Genomic DNA, 13,427 nt, shown 5'->3' with positions numbered 1-13,427 from the left:
TCGGACCCACTGGAAATCAGTGTGGATCCTGAATGCGATCGGTCTAATCGGACCCACTGGAAATCAGCGTGGATCCTGAATGCGACTGGGGATCAAGAGCCACGAAGCAGAGGGAGGTAGCGGCTGCTATAGCTAACCTGGGGGCTCACAAAGACAGCAGCTCCCATCTAGAGGCTCTGCCATGACTGATCTAGGTTTCTCCTATACCCCGAGTTGGAGCCCCCCACCCATTATCAGTTATAAGGCCCATGATGACGGATCCCCTCCCTCAGCATAGGGTTAATGGAGTCAAATGCCCGCATCTGATTGAATTCCAGTATGAAGTGGGTGTCTAACCCCCACAGGCCCCTTTCAAAAATCTCAGGCTCGCTGCTCAGCTCCGAGGAGCCCACAGCAAAGATGCCAGTCACACGTGAACTATGGGAAACTGCTCAGGAAGTCTGCCAGTCCTCCACAGACAGCCTGAAGACAGTGTTTAGACAGATGCCCATTCATACAGCTGGGAATGCCTGTTGACAGCTTTGCACAGCCAAGGACATATGCACTCCCCTTCGCCTGGGGGCTCTTACCCTCACCCAGGTAAGAAAAATGCCAGATACATAATGCATCTGGCACCTACCATGCCCAGTTTGGTCTCTGCAACAAATGCATTCATCCATGGAGCCCGACCTGGCCCAGAAGTCAAAATACTGATTCCTCCCTGCAGCTAACTGGGTTTGGTACTCAGGAGAGACACAGGCTGAAGTCATCAGGACATTTCTTCTGCAATTGTTATTTACTGAGACTCATTTATTTCTTCTGTTCCTAAGTGCAAATTAGTTTCACTGTATCATCTGACTCTGATGGATGTTTGTAATCCATAAATGATCCCATTGAACTAACATCTAAAGCAGGGAGGGGAGGCACATTTTGTTCTTCCTAATGAAATGCAAGAGCAAAGCCCTCAAGCTTATGAAAATAAAACATTGCTGGGAATATAAGCAAGACCTTAAGAGTCCTTCTGTAGGGAAGTGCATCATTTTAAGTCAGTTCGTCTGCCTGATGCAGCCCATTACAGCTTTTCGCTTGACATTCAACAGACATTCTCCATCCAGCTTTCAGCTGTGATCTCAAAATAAAGCTGACTAAAGCCTGAAACTATTATTCCTGTTTGAAAACCAGAGAGCCATCCTTCTGTGTGCAGTACTTTTGATCCTGATCTAGGGAGACATCAAGACTAAAATACCGCCTTATCATTTAGACATGTAGAGCAGGTACACAAAAAGAGAGCCAAACACTGATTTCTGAAAGAAGGCGTATAAATTAATTTTGTGCCCTGAGCTGAAGCTACTCAGCTGCCTGACTACATGTGACAATGGGGACAAGTATGCCTCAGATTACCTTAAATATGCACCGTGCCATAACATTCACTTTGATCTTGAGCCCTTCCCCTCCAATGACAAGGCAAATAGTTTTAGGGAGTCAAGATGTTCCCCAAGTCATTTTGTTGGAGCCCCACAGCAGTTTGCAGTTAAGTTTGCAGGGACTTATGCAACATTTCGGCTCATCTGCACCCAGGCAGTCAGAAGACATGAAGTCAGCCCAGGTTCCCATACAAATTTAGGCCGAACTGGATTTTAATCATAGTAGCTAGGGTCGGAAGGGACCTAAACAGATCACAAAGTCCGACCCCCTGCCTTGGGCAGGAATGGATGCTGGGGTCAAATGACCCCAGTCAGGTGTCTATCCAGATGACTTAAAGCTGATTGTAAGGGACATCCAGTCCAGCCCCCTGCTCAAAGGCAGAAGATGTGATTCCTGTATGACCCCAGACAAAATTGTTCATATGATGATCCAGCCTCAAAGGCTAGGGACAGACATTACACATACATCCATTTCAGTGATCAGAAACTGGTTTAAGCCTGTAACAGAGCAGATGTTCAGTGCACATTAAACCAGTCTGAAAAGGGCTGAAACCGGTTTGAGATCAACCTGGCTGAATGTAGTGCTAGACTTAACCGATTTGGGTCAAACCGGTTTATGCAATACACGTCCCACACCTAAAGCTGAACATCCTTAATAGGCACAGGAAGTTTGGGGATTTGAACCCAGGTTTCCTATAACCTAGCTTAAGAGCCTAGCCTAGCCCGTCTTTCCTGACAGCAGAGGCTTGTGCTATGCTAAACTCGAGGGCTAGCTTGTTAGGAAGCTAGAAGCAGGCTGGCATTAGCCTCTTCCATCCCTATATAGACAACCAGGGCCAGATGTTTTATTCAAACCTATTTTTCCACAACGCACTGCAGGCCGGATCCTCAGCGGAGGCCGAGCAGCCTTCTCCATCGCCTGTCGTGGAGCAGTGCCAAATTATATTGATTGAGGATCAAGCTCTGCATTCATCCCAGGCTCCCTCTTGTCTGTGAGCCTCGGCACAACTGGAATTTCGCCCGTGGAGGGAGAGCACGGCTGGTCTCACAGTATTATTATTTTAACCTTGTTTCATCTCGTTATTTCAGAGAGCTGAGTTTTGGCAGCCAGTGACCAATATCCACTTCATAAATTCAGGCACATCCTGATCACTGCATTAATTATAGCACTGTAGGGCACGGGCTTGGAGCTAGCGGAGCCATAACTTTATCTATTTCTCAGGGCACTGGCTTTGGGGGCAGCCTCTGCTGGGATTTCTTCCCTGAGTAGTTCACCAAATAACTCTGAGGTGTATGGACAATTAAGGCAGAGGGATATAGATGTTTTAGAAGGAAAGCTTCTTCACATGCAAGCAGGAAGCATTTTATTACCCGTGAGCAGCTTTTAAAAAGCAAAAAAGTGTATGAACACTCCCAGATGAACGCGCAGCCCTGGACGATGAAGTTCGTGGCTTAGACCCACACAACTTTGGAAACTTCAAGTGAACGCTAGTCTTCTAGATGGACTGCACTGCCCAACATTTCAGTTACATCAGTTCAAACCCTGACTCCAGCTCAAAGCACCTTCAAACTCCGGGGACGTACCCCATCCAAGCTGAAATGCTGACAGCCTTATTGTCTACACTAGGCTGAATTCCAGCTCCGAGCTGCATGGGAACCTGGACTCAGAGGTGAATTTTGCCTGAGTCCATCCTTAGCTTCACTGTAAGGGAAAGGTTTCTAGTGTTAAACCTGTCACTGCTTGGGAGGTGCGATAGCAAGTAAAAGCAAAGGGATTAGTTATCTCTACAGGTGTGATGTGACACAGGCAAAAAGGCAGAAGGTCCAAAGTTTGAGACAGTGATTCTCAACCGGGTGCCGCAAGATCCTTTGAAGGGTGATGGGAGATACAAAGAGATAAGCCAAGTGTGTGGAGATATTCAAACAAGACTCAGGCTTTTCCCTGCCTGGCCATTCCCCACCTCCAAACATCCGGTCCCTCTAAGGAGGTGAGTACTATAATAAATAAATTAGGTTTTGAATGGGGTGCCTCTCCAGTCACAATAGTTATGCAGGATACCTTGAGTCTAAAAAGGCTGAGGACCAACCTTGAAGAGCAGAGCGCTTTGCTTCCCACCTTGTGAAAAGTCCCAATACAACAGGAGTTAAAGCCTCAAGGTGGTAAATTTGGGGCTCTCGCCTCTCCAAACCTAGCTCTGATCCCAAGCAGAGTGGATGGGGCTCCCATCTCCCCAGCAAACAAGACAATGACTGGAGGGGCTGAACAGCAAATAAAATCCTGCTTTAAAAGTCATAGCCACAGTAACTGTGAGAGACGCTGGGGCATGTATTTTATTGGCCCCATTAGCTGAAGGATTAGTGGATCCATGTATTAATGCATCAATAAAACATGCCCACTTGTATTTCAGAGATTATAAAATAATCTTCATTCGTAATGAAGCCAATTCTTTTTTCTTGAGACTGTGGGCTGACTTTTTTCCCAGAGGTGAGTAGCACCTGCAACATCTGTCATCTCGAACTAGCATTGCAGTTACTTCTGCAGCCCAGAGCACATCTTATTTTTTCTTTGGCTTTTTTTTTTTCTGCCTGGTTTCTATGTCATTAATGACTACTGAAAAGTGTCTGAATATTCATCCAAGAAATATCCGACCATCTCCACAACAGCCTGGAAGTCGATGCTTACATGACGAATAGTTTGCATCCTTAGACTAAGTTATGAGATCACTGAGCTCAATAACTGGAGGTCGACCCAGCCTGAGGTGGTGACCAGCCAATTTTGTGGGCAGATTGCAGGCTGGCCACCATTTTTGAGGACTTATTGTGGCAGGGTGCCCCTTCCCCCATGCCTCTGATTGGCTGAGGGGCCCCAGTGGCTTCGCCCCCCACCATTGCTTGGAAGAGGGCTGTCCACCATATGGCCCCATCCCTCATTGCTAATTGGCTGAGAACGCCGTTCGTTATGTGGGCCTACCCCTTTCCACTGATTGGTGAAGAGGTGCAGCACTGCATGACAGGCAGCCCTCTCAGCCAATCAGTGGCAAGGGCAGCAGCCATCTTGCCTATTCCAGCAGCCCACTTCATGCTGGGTTGCACGGTTGGGAGGACTGCTGGCTCCCACTGGGGGGCTGGCGTTTTATTTTCAGTAATTTTTTTTCCATGCATATTTCATGGAGATCGCCCAATTGCATGATTTCCCCCAAATTTGTACAATTGCAATTTGGGTGGGTCCATACCGTTTCATAGATGTTAGGGGCTAGAAGGAACCTTAAACATCATCAAGTCCAGCCCCCCTGCACTTGGGCAGGAAAGACCACTGGGACTGGATATCAATAACCATTGCATTCATTCTGGATATTTTCCTTCCCAAGAGGTGTTTGTAAAAAATGAAGGTTAATCTTGATCATTACGTTAGTTTGAATGCACATTTACGACCAAATTTAAACTGACATCCTCGTCTAAAAGGACCGTTCTGAAAAATCAATAATAATTAGGGGAATTCTTAGCTGACACAGTTGATACAGCATAAAAGTCACTTTTACCTCCAAATTCTCCTCTCTGTCCTAACCAGTCCCTGTCCCTTGAAGCTTAATGAACTGCCCTATCTCACTCGGCTAGAAGTAAACAGCCATAGTCTATTAACTGTATACGCATATCATAAACTTCTCTCTGCCCCGAATGCCTCCCTCTAGCCTACGTCGAGGCCGTGCTTGCAATCCACAGGCACTCAAGACTTTAAATGAAACTCCTTTAAGCTTGTTTCACAAGAGACTCTTTTCATTGCCAGTTAAAATCACTTTAGGATCATTTATGTGGCGCTGCAGTGCCATTCAGTGGCTTATTCCCTACGCCCTCCCCTTTGGGTACCATTTCGTTCCAATTTTCCAAGGAAAATAAGACAGAAGCACAGTAAGATGCAGCTCTAACTTGCATTCTAGCTCACATTGCCTTTGCACCCCTCACCGACATCCATGTGTGCACAGATGGATCATGGACCCAGAGGCAGGGGCTAAGAGTGGCACGTATTAAATAAAGCAGCACCCAGCTATTTGCTCAAGATTTTTTCTTCCGTCTGCTGAGAAGAACAAAGCCTTTGTGGAAATCAGGCCACAAACTTCCAAGCCCCCCTGCAGACTCCAGCTGATGTTTCTTATGATATCTGAAGAATGCCTAATGAGACGCTTGAACTCTGAACCAATGCATGCAGACATCAGTGGTGAGTGGATCAGACAATTATGTGTGTTCTCTGATCCTGTTACTTGCTCGGCCCCCCCTTCTCCAAGAGCAAAGTGGAAATGTGGGTTATGTATTTGCTTCTTATAAAAAGCAGAGCACATGTTTTTAAAGGCTGCCTGAGTGTGAGACAAGTAAGTACGGTATAATGTTTCACAGGGGAAAGATTTGTATTATTTCATGCTTTCTGATTGTTCTTCGTGTCTATCACATGCTTTGATTTTAAATGAGGCATTGTTAAGAGGAATATAATCAGTGGCATCCTGGTCCCACAGGAGTTAACAGCAAACATCTCATTGATTTCAACAGAACATTTTCTAGCTGTTTTTGGCCCTGGTTTTATGCTGCAGATGCATAAGCATGTGCCCGCAGGCTGAACGCATGACATAGGACTACTGCCTGGTCAGCTGTGTACACCACGAATGTAAGTGCCACCGAAAAAGCCAGAAAGCTGGGTCCCGGTGGAGTATGGGTTAGCCAGGATTTCAAGAGCTGATTTGCACAGGACACACATGCCTGCAATCCCACTCTATTACTTTGTTCCTACCGTGCAAACAGCATCCCCCGTCGGTTGCCCCTTGTGGGTAGGGTTGCCATCCCTCCTGGATTGGCCGGGAGTCTACTGGAATCGGCATCCATCCCCCAGTGATTATTCGAAGCAATCCAGGAGATTTTAATAGGATGTTATAGTATGTCATGTTGGGGGAAAAAAAATCTCCTGGAATAGCTTCAGTCAGAGTTGCCACCCTTGCTCACGGGTAATGTGGGGCAACCACCTTGTGGCCCATGGCAAGGAAGAGCTGGACATTTCCCTTTGCAGCTGCAAGGTGTAGCAAGTTGTATCATGGGATGATGCAGTGCTCTGTATTAACTCCTGCATCTTAAACCTTTTCATTCAAGCAGAGCTTGCTCACAGCTTTACCCAGGTGTTCAGCCCATCCGTCTCCCACACCGAGATTCTACGCTTCCTCTCCAAATCACGAGCTATTTAAGGCATTTATTCATATATTGCCTGCTAATCTAGCATCTGTACAGTGATTCCCCTGCCAGTAACCTGATCCCTATTTTTACAGTAATGTATGCGATAGTCTTGCCCCAAATCAATTCCTGACGTTCCTTCAAGAGAAAATATAAATCTGATTGTGTAGTTCCCTAAAGGTTAGGCCCGTATGTTTCTGATTGAGCCAGAAGAAAGCTACAGGACTTAAAAGATGGATTTTATTACTTCTCTTATTGTAGGATGGAGGGGAGGGAATGCGAGCCTTACGGGAATGGGAAATAGGACCCAGACCCTTTTCTCTGTGGATAGCTGGCTCAAATCCAGTCTGAGACAGCAGATTGAAAGGTGTCCAGCAAGCTATCAGGAGCGACATGGTATCTTCTATGTCCCATCTGGCAAGCATTGACACCAAAAGTGGCCACAGGAAATGACTGAGCTAACACCATGTAATAACCCAACTATATTGGCAGTTGCTCCATGTGGTGGCTGGGCTACACAAATGAGGAGTAGACACTTGTCTTGGTAGCTTTCTTCCTGTCTGTGGAGGAACGGAGCCAAATTCAGTCTCTAAAACCAAGTTCATTTATTCCAGTACCTTACCCCCTGCTGAAATACTCATCTATACCAGTACCTTACTCCCTGCTGAAAACAGCCTTTGCAACATAGCTGCGGGATTATAGTTTAGAAGTTATTAGGTGCCCTATGAGGTCTTGGAGTGGTCGAAATCTTGTGTACAGTAAGTAATCAACCTATTCCTTTAGCAATCTGTAGCTGGGACCATTTTTCTGTTGTGTGTTTCTATGGCCTCAAGCATAATGGAGGAGTTTTGTGCTCCTACTGCTCCTATTCTCCTTAAGATTTATTTGCCTTCAGCTGGACCTTTTTCACAGCAGGGTTGTAACTAATTGCTTTTGCTGTAAACTGCTTGGGACAAGCAGTACACTAATAATAAGCATAATATTTCCCCCCTTTTCTGTACCTTTCTGCTGCAGGGTAGATATGAGCTTCAGTCTTTTTTTCAGGACTTTGATGTATTACACGCAGGTGTGTATATTATATGGTAGCTGTACATAAATGCCACGTATCACTTATGTGTATTATACACAGGTAAATCCCTATGAGAACACAAACCGCACAATGTCTACAAACAGATTACTATATTTACATGTAGATAAGTGTATCTACATCTATATCTATATATCTATATATCTATATATATGTGCACGCATAACGGTTGATTTATAATCCTTAAAACCATTGCACGTATCATCAATTGCGATTTTTAACATGGGGCGATAGTTCTTACATCTTAATACTTGCTATTATGGTAACTGGCCTCTTGCTGTATGATTCCCAGTCTGGTTGATAGGAAAAAGTGGGTCCAGGTAATAGCATAATATCTAGACTTTACTAAGGCAGACAAGATTCTTTGGGTAAATCCAATATCTTTTATTAGACCAACTCAAATAGTTGGAAAATTCTTCGGAGCACGCTTTTGGGCACAAACACCCTTCACCAGGCTGAGGAAGCGCCTGCAGACGGTCCGTGCTCTTCCTGGATGGAGTGCCTGCCTATGTCCTTAGACCAACATGGCTACAACCTACACCCCTGGGACTTTACTAAGCCATTTGACATTCTGAGCAAAACTTACAGTATATGGGATAAAAGAGATTAAAAGACAACACAGTGATGGATCTTATTATGTCGTTAACGGGGAGAGAAGAGTGATGGGGACAATTTCTAGTGGGGCTCCCTAGAGATCATTTCCTGGTCCAACATTGCTTAATATATATTTTATAAATGATCTATTCAGTGACATACCATCTTTGTGGAGAAAGCACGTAGCTGATGCAAAGATCAGCACAACGACAAAAAACAAGGAGTATAGCTCAGCGATACACAGCAACACAGATTCTTTGGTTAAAATCCAAAGAGATCCATCTGGGACCAAACATGGGCTTTGCTTGCATTAGGGATGCTCTGCCTTGGAAAGCAGGAGCTCAGAGAAGGTTTTGGGGGGGTCTCATGAATCTTAGCATGATGTCTCTTGTGCAATGCCATGACAAAAAAGAGCTAATACAATCTGTGGGCGTGTAAAGAAGGGGAGCCTCGAGTAGACGTAAGGAAGCAACCTTGTCTCTGTGCAAAGCTCCGGTTAAGATTTCAGCTCAAACATCTCATCCTGCGTTCTCACTTCAAGAAGGAGGTATAAATAGCAATCACTGATCAAAGTTCAAAGGAAGACCATGATGATGATCCAGGGGGTTGGAAAACAAGCCTTGTGATGTGAAGCTTAAAGAGCTTAACTTACCCAGCATTTCAAAGAGAAGGTCGAGACCGGGACCCAATTGCTGCATGCAGATACTTGCACCCAAAGAATATATTTGGTAGCATGGCGTCGCTTTTGACCTCGCTGACAAAAGCATTGCAAGAGTCAACGCCTGGAAATCGAGGTGCCAAACAGTTTGAGCTAAAATGCAGGGTCCCAGCAGTGAGGGTGATGATTAAACAACCGAGTGGCTTTCCAGGGGAGGCGGTGGACTCGCCACCTCAAGGAGTCTCTAAGCTGAGGTTGGATCTCTCTCTGAAAGGTGTGCGTCGCTACAGCTTTTGGGAAAACCGCTCTGGCCTGAGCAAAAAGATTTGAGGGCAGAGCTCAGGCCTGACGGTGGTGGCATAACCTGGAATATGTGGCTCTGAGCCACCCTGTTCATCCTCTCTTATGGGGCCCCAAACATCCTCATTAAAATTACAGCTACTCATTAAGATACTCTGTATAATCAAGCTTCGTGATGCAGGACTCCAGTGGGGGTCAGTAAAGAGGTTTCACCCTGCCTGCTGCATAATTTGGCTTCTGTGTTACTCTCCACCTGCCTCGGTTGCATTAGAGACGGGCCGTGCTAGCGACGGGATGTTGAACGCGGGCCTTGGTACTCCGAGCACTGAGGATTGTCTCGGGTGTCTGGCTGGTGGGTCTTGCTCTGTTACTTGAAGTCACAAAGGCCACCAAGTTTGGGGGGGAGATTTGTCATCCTCTGCGACATGGGGCATGGTTCACCTCCAGGCACAGGAAAGGAAGTCAAGCATCTCTCACCGAATCGGCCCCTGGCCCTGTCAAGAGCACCGGCCATTTCTCTGGTGCCTCCTGCTCGCTACTTGCTGCACACATTTTAGGTTTGTGGAGAAGTGAATTATTTTGTGTCGCTGGAGTCCTTGGCTCTGTTACAGGGAAAGCTGGCAATAAATGGTCTCCGGATTTTGAGAGATCAGTCTGGAGCAGCGCTCTCCTGGCCTCCAGGTCTGTAAATCAATAAAACCTCAAATGCAAAATAGAATTACGCATGCCGCAGATGTGGCCTGCAAGGGCTCTGCTCCTGCTGGACTGACCCAGCACTGTCTGCCTGGTGGGGGGCCCAAAGCCCCTGTAGGACACACCACGTCCTTGAAGGTAGGAAGCCAACACGAGTCCTTCTGGTCCCCGTGAACCCCCCTGGAGTCCTCTGCAAGGACTGCCTGCCGCCTGCCCAGCCCGCCGAGCCATCAGTCCCCTTCTTCTCCGGCTGCCACCCGAATCCAGCCGCACAGGGACGACCCGTGGTGCACAACATCTCCAGGACTCTTGCTCCCCACTCTCGATACGACCTCCTTCTGCTGCTCTTGTGCCTCCATGGGTCTCACTCTAGTTTTGGGCAGCTTGGAAATCACTTAAGGCACTTCAGCACCTCACGAGTCTGCCTAGTGCTTCCCACACCCAATTCCTGGCTGTCCTCAGCTCATCCAGCCTTCACCACCCAGCCTGTGGGAACACAGCGTTCCCCCTAGAATGGGTAAAACTGTGCTTTTTTAAAATTAAATTATGACCCCAGATACCTTCTTGGCCTTAGAAAGGTGTTTGTCCCGATCCTATGCAGCAACCCCACCCCTGGAATTAATGACAAATGTTAATTAACTTAATGGCACCAGTCACAATGATTTCAGTGGCACACGACCAGTACCATCAGTGACCTCCTTGGGATATAAGCACATGCTTAAATACGTGACTGAATAAAGCTGGGCTATGTATGGCATCAGAGACTGATATTATTCCTAGTAACTCAGCACCTGCCCAGGTCTTTTTCCAAATGTTCTTCCTCTGTTGTCCTCCTATAAAAACAATGATGGCTCGTCTGATCTTTATTTCATATGTACCTTACAGACCTGCCTTTCCAGCTTCATAACCAAAACGTGCTGATCACCATCCACCACCAAGGATATGGCATTGAAAACTAGCACCATGGATTTTTTGCTCTGACATTTTTTTTTTTGCCGCAAATCCACAAATAACCCCTTTCAATATGTTGCGAGTTGCACAGTGGAGTACAGCTCTTAATAGCAAAGCGATGATTCATTTATGACGGCACCAGAACAATCCAAGTGAATTTGGGCCTTTTATCCTAAATGTAGTGCATGCCGTTCGTTACATTTTCAGCAAGATCTGAGCAAATTCAATAATCAGATCAGTGCTGGCTGCTCTTGATGTACAGATCTAAAACACACTGCTGCTAAAAGTTTAACAAGACCAGACTTTTGCATTACTTCATAACAAGAAGCAGAAGGTTACTGTAGGTGTTTTCCTCAAAATACCTGGAGGTCTTTCCTTTCAGCAGATAAAGCACTCAGTCCAGTGCACTTTAATGCGTGGGAGCTGAGATAAATGGGCTATATCAGAGGCTCTTAACCTGCCGTCAGCAGAGCAGCTGTGGGTGGCACATGAAAGGTGCAGTAGCCACATGATGCTATGGCTGCTCAGTCCCATCAGAAAGCGGCTCAGCTGCATTAAATACATTCCCAGCATCACTTTTCCATGTAGGCGACTGTGGGTGTTGTCACACAGAGGGTATGCAATCAGGAAGAAGCAAGCCTCCCTAAGAAAACCCTTTTCTTTCCTAAGGTGTGGTCCATGCTGGGAAAAGCAGGCTGGAGAGCGCGACAAACATTCCTGACATTCTCAGAGACCAGAAAAACTTTTGCAGATGTTTCCTCAACTTAATCTCTCCCCCCCACCCCAGCCCTTTTCAGGAATCTCTACCTTCTCCTCCTTCTCTAGGAGAGGACACTGAGAAAAGAAAACAAATGCACATTAGCACCCTAGGGTTGGTTTTGCTTTTAAGCTGGCAATTACTAGATATGTAACACTTAAGGATCTGTGAGAAACCCTGGGCAAGCCTGCCCACCTTGAATGATGATATTTCTGCGATGGCTGCCTTATTCTGTTATATATATATATATATATATATGCTGTCAGAGCAATGCAAAGGGCCTTCAGGGTAAATGAGAATCAGACCCAGGAGAGTTCCCAGGTGCACTGGTTGTTGGTGAGGCATCTGGATATGCCATGGGGGTGCGCTGGGTTAGGATCTTAGGGCAGGTTTACAAAGGATCAACAGTGATCCACCCAAGCGAGGTCAAAGGATGCCAATAGTCCAGTGCAGAGCGAATGCATCCTGGGGTAGCCTCTGGGAAGCCAACTCCCAAGCTCTCATTCAAGATCCCAAATGAACTGTATCAACCCAGGGAAGGGATCTGGGCATCACATAGACAGCTGAGTGCAGACCTTGACTCCACATGCACCAGGGTCAAAACACGAATGAGATGCCAGATGCATAATGGATGGGACAGAGCAATGACATTATACAAATTGATGGTGTGACTTTACCTGGACACTAATGGCAGCCCTGCACAGCCCAGCTCAAAAAAAGGATGCTGCCTAATTAGAAGGGGTGCAGAGGCAGGTGACAAGTGTGATTAAGGGCATGGAAAAAAAATCTCAGGGGAAGAGAGATTGAAAAGATTGGGATGGTTTTCCTTAGAAAGGACATGAAGAAATAGTTTGTTACCTAATGGGATAGAGAAGTAAATCAAACTTGTGTCTTACCGGCCACGAACAAAGGGAAGCTAGCAAACTAAAACTGGAAAGAGGAAGAGCTGTTTCATGATATGGATGATTACCCGGAGGCATTCGCTTCCACAAAGATGTTGTCGATGGCTAAGAAATCAGTAGTATTTGAAGAGGAGGTGAGATGTCGCTATGGTGGGGACAGTGGTATCATTTTGTAACAGCTAAGGCAAGCAGAAAGTTTGGGAAGGCATCCAATACTCCAGATGCAGAAGATGGGAGGAAACCCCTGGGGAGTCAGTCATCCCATAACTGCCTTGTGCAGGTTTCTTGCAACTCTTTTAACACAGCTGGGGGTGGTTGCTGCCACAGACATGACACCAGACCACGTGGGCCATGACCTGATCCAGCCAAGCAGTTCTTATGTTGTGAATGGCAAGCAATGCACTGAGGGTCTCTGGTGTTCCCATGTCGGCTGTGCTGACATCCAGCCCCCCTGCTCTGGGCAGGATAAAATAACCCCAACAAAGTGTGCAACCAGTCTCCTTGTGAAGGTATAGCCCAGGTATCAATGAATGGTTTCCCTTTAGCAAAATCCGTGTAAACTTTTAGTTCTCAAATAGCAGCATCCAGCCTTTGCCATCAGCAGCGGAAGGGGGCCGAATGCATACACATGGTCTGAATTTCCAATCTTATGCATATATATATTTTATGCATCAATACGAGTCCAGAGCCACCACACAAGGGATACTCCAGCTCTGAATAATGTCAGCCGATGGATGTGGGCAGAGCCTGCTTAGCCTCTTCCTTGCTGATACCTACCACTGACAAGCCCTATATGCTTGGTCCCATCTCAGTTCGGGTTTTGAGGCATTACCACGCTACGAAGAAAAGGACCGCTGCTAATCACACCTGGCAA

The sequence above is a fragment of the Crocodylus porosus genome, unplaced genomic scaffold (genome assembly GCF_001723895.1).
Source record: "Crocodylus porosus isolate Cpor-Errol unplaced genomic scaffold, CroPor_comp1, whole genome shotgun sequence".
Lineage (NCBI taxonomy): Eukaryota > Metazoa > Chordata > Crocodylia > Crocodylidae > Crocodylus > Crocodylus porosus.
This window is presented reverse-complemented; position numbering follows the sequence as displayed.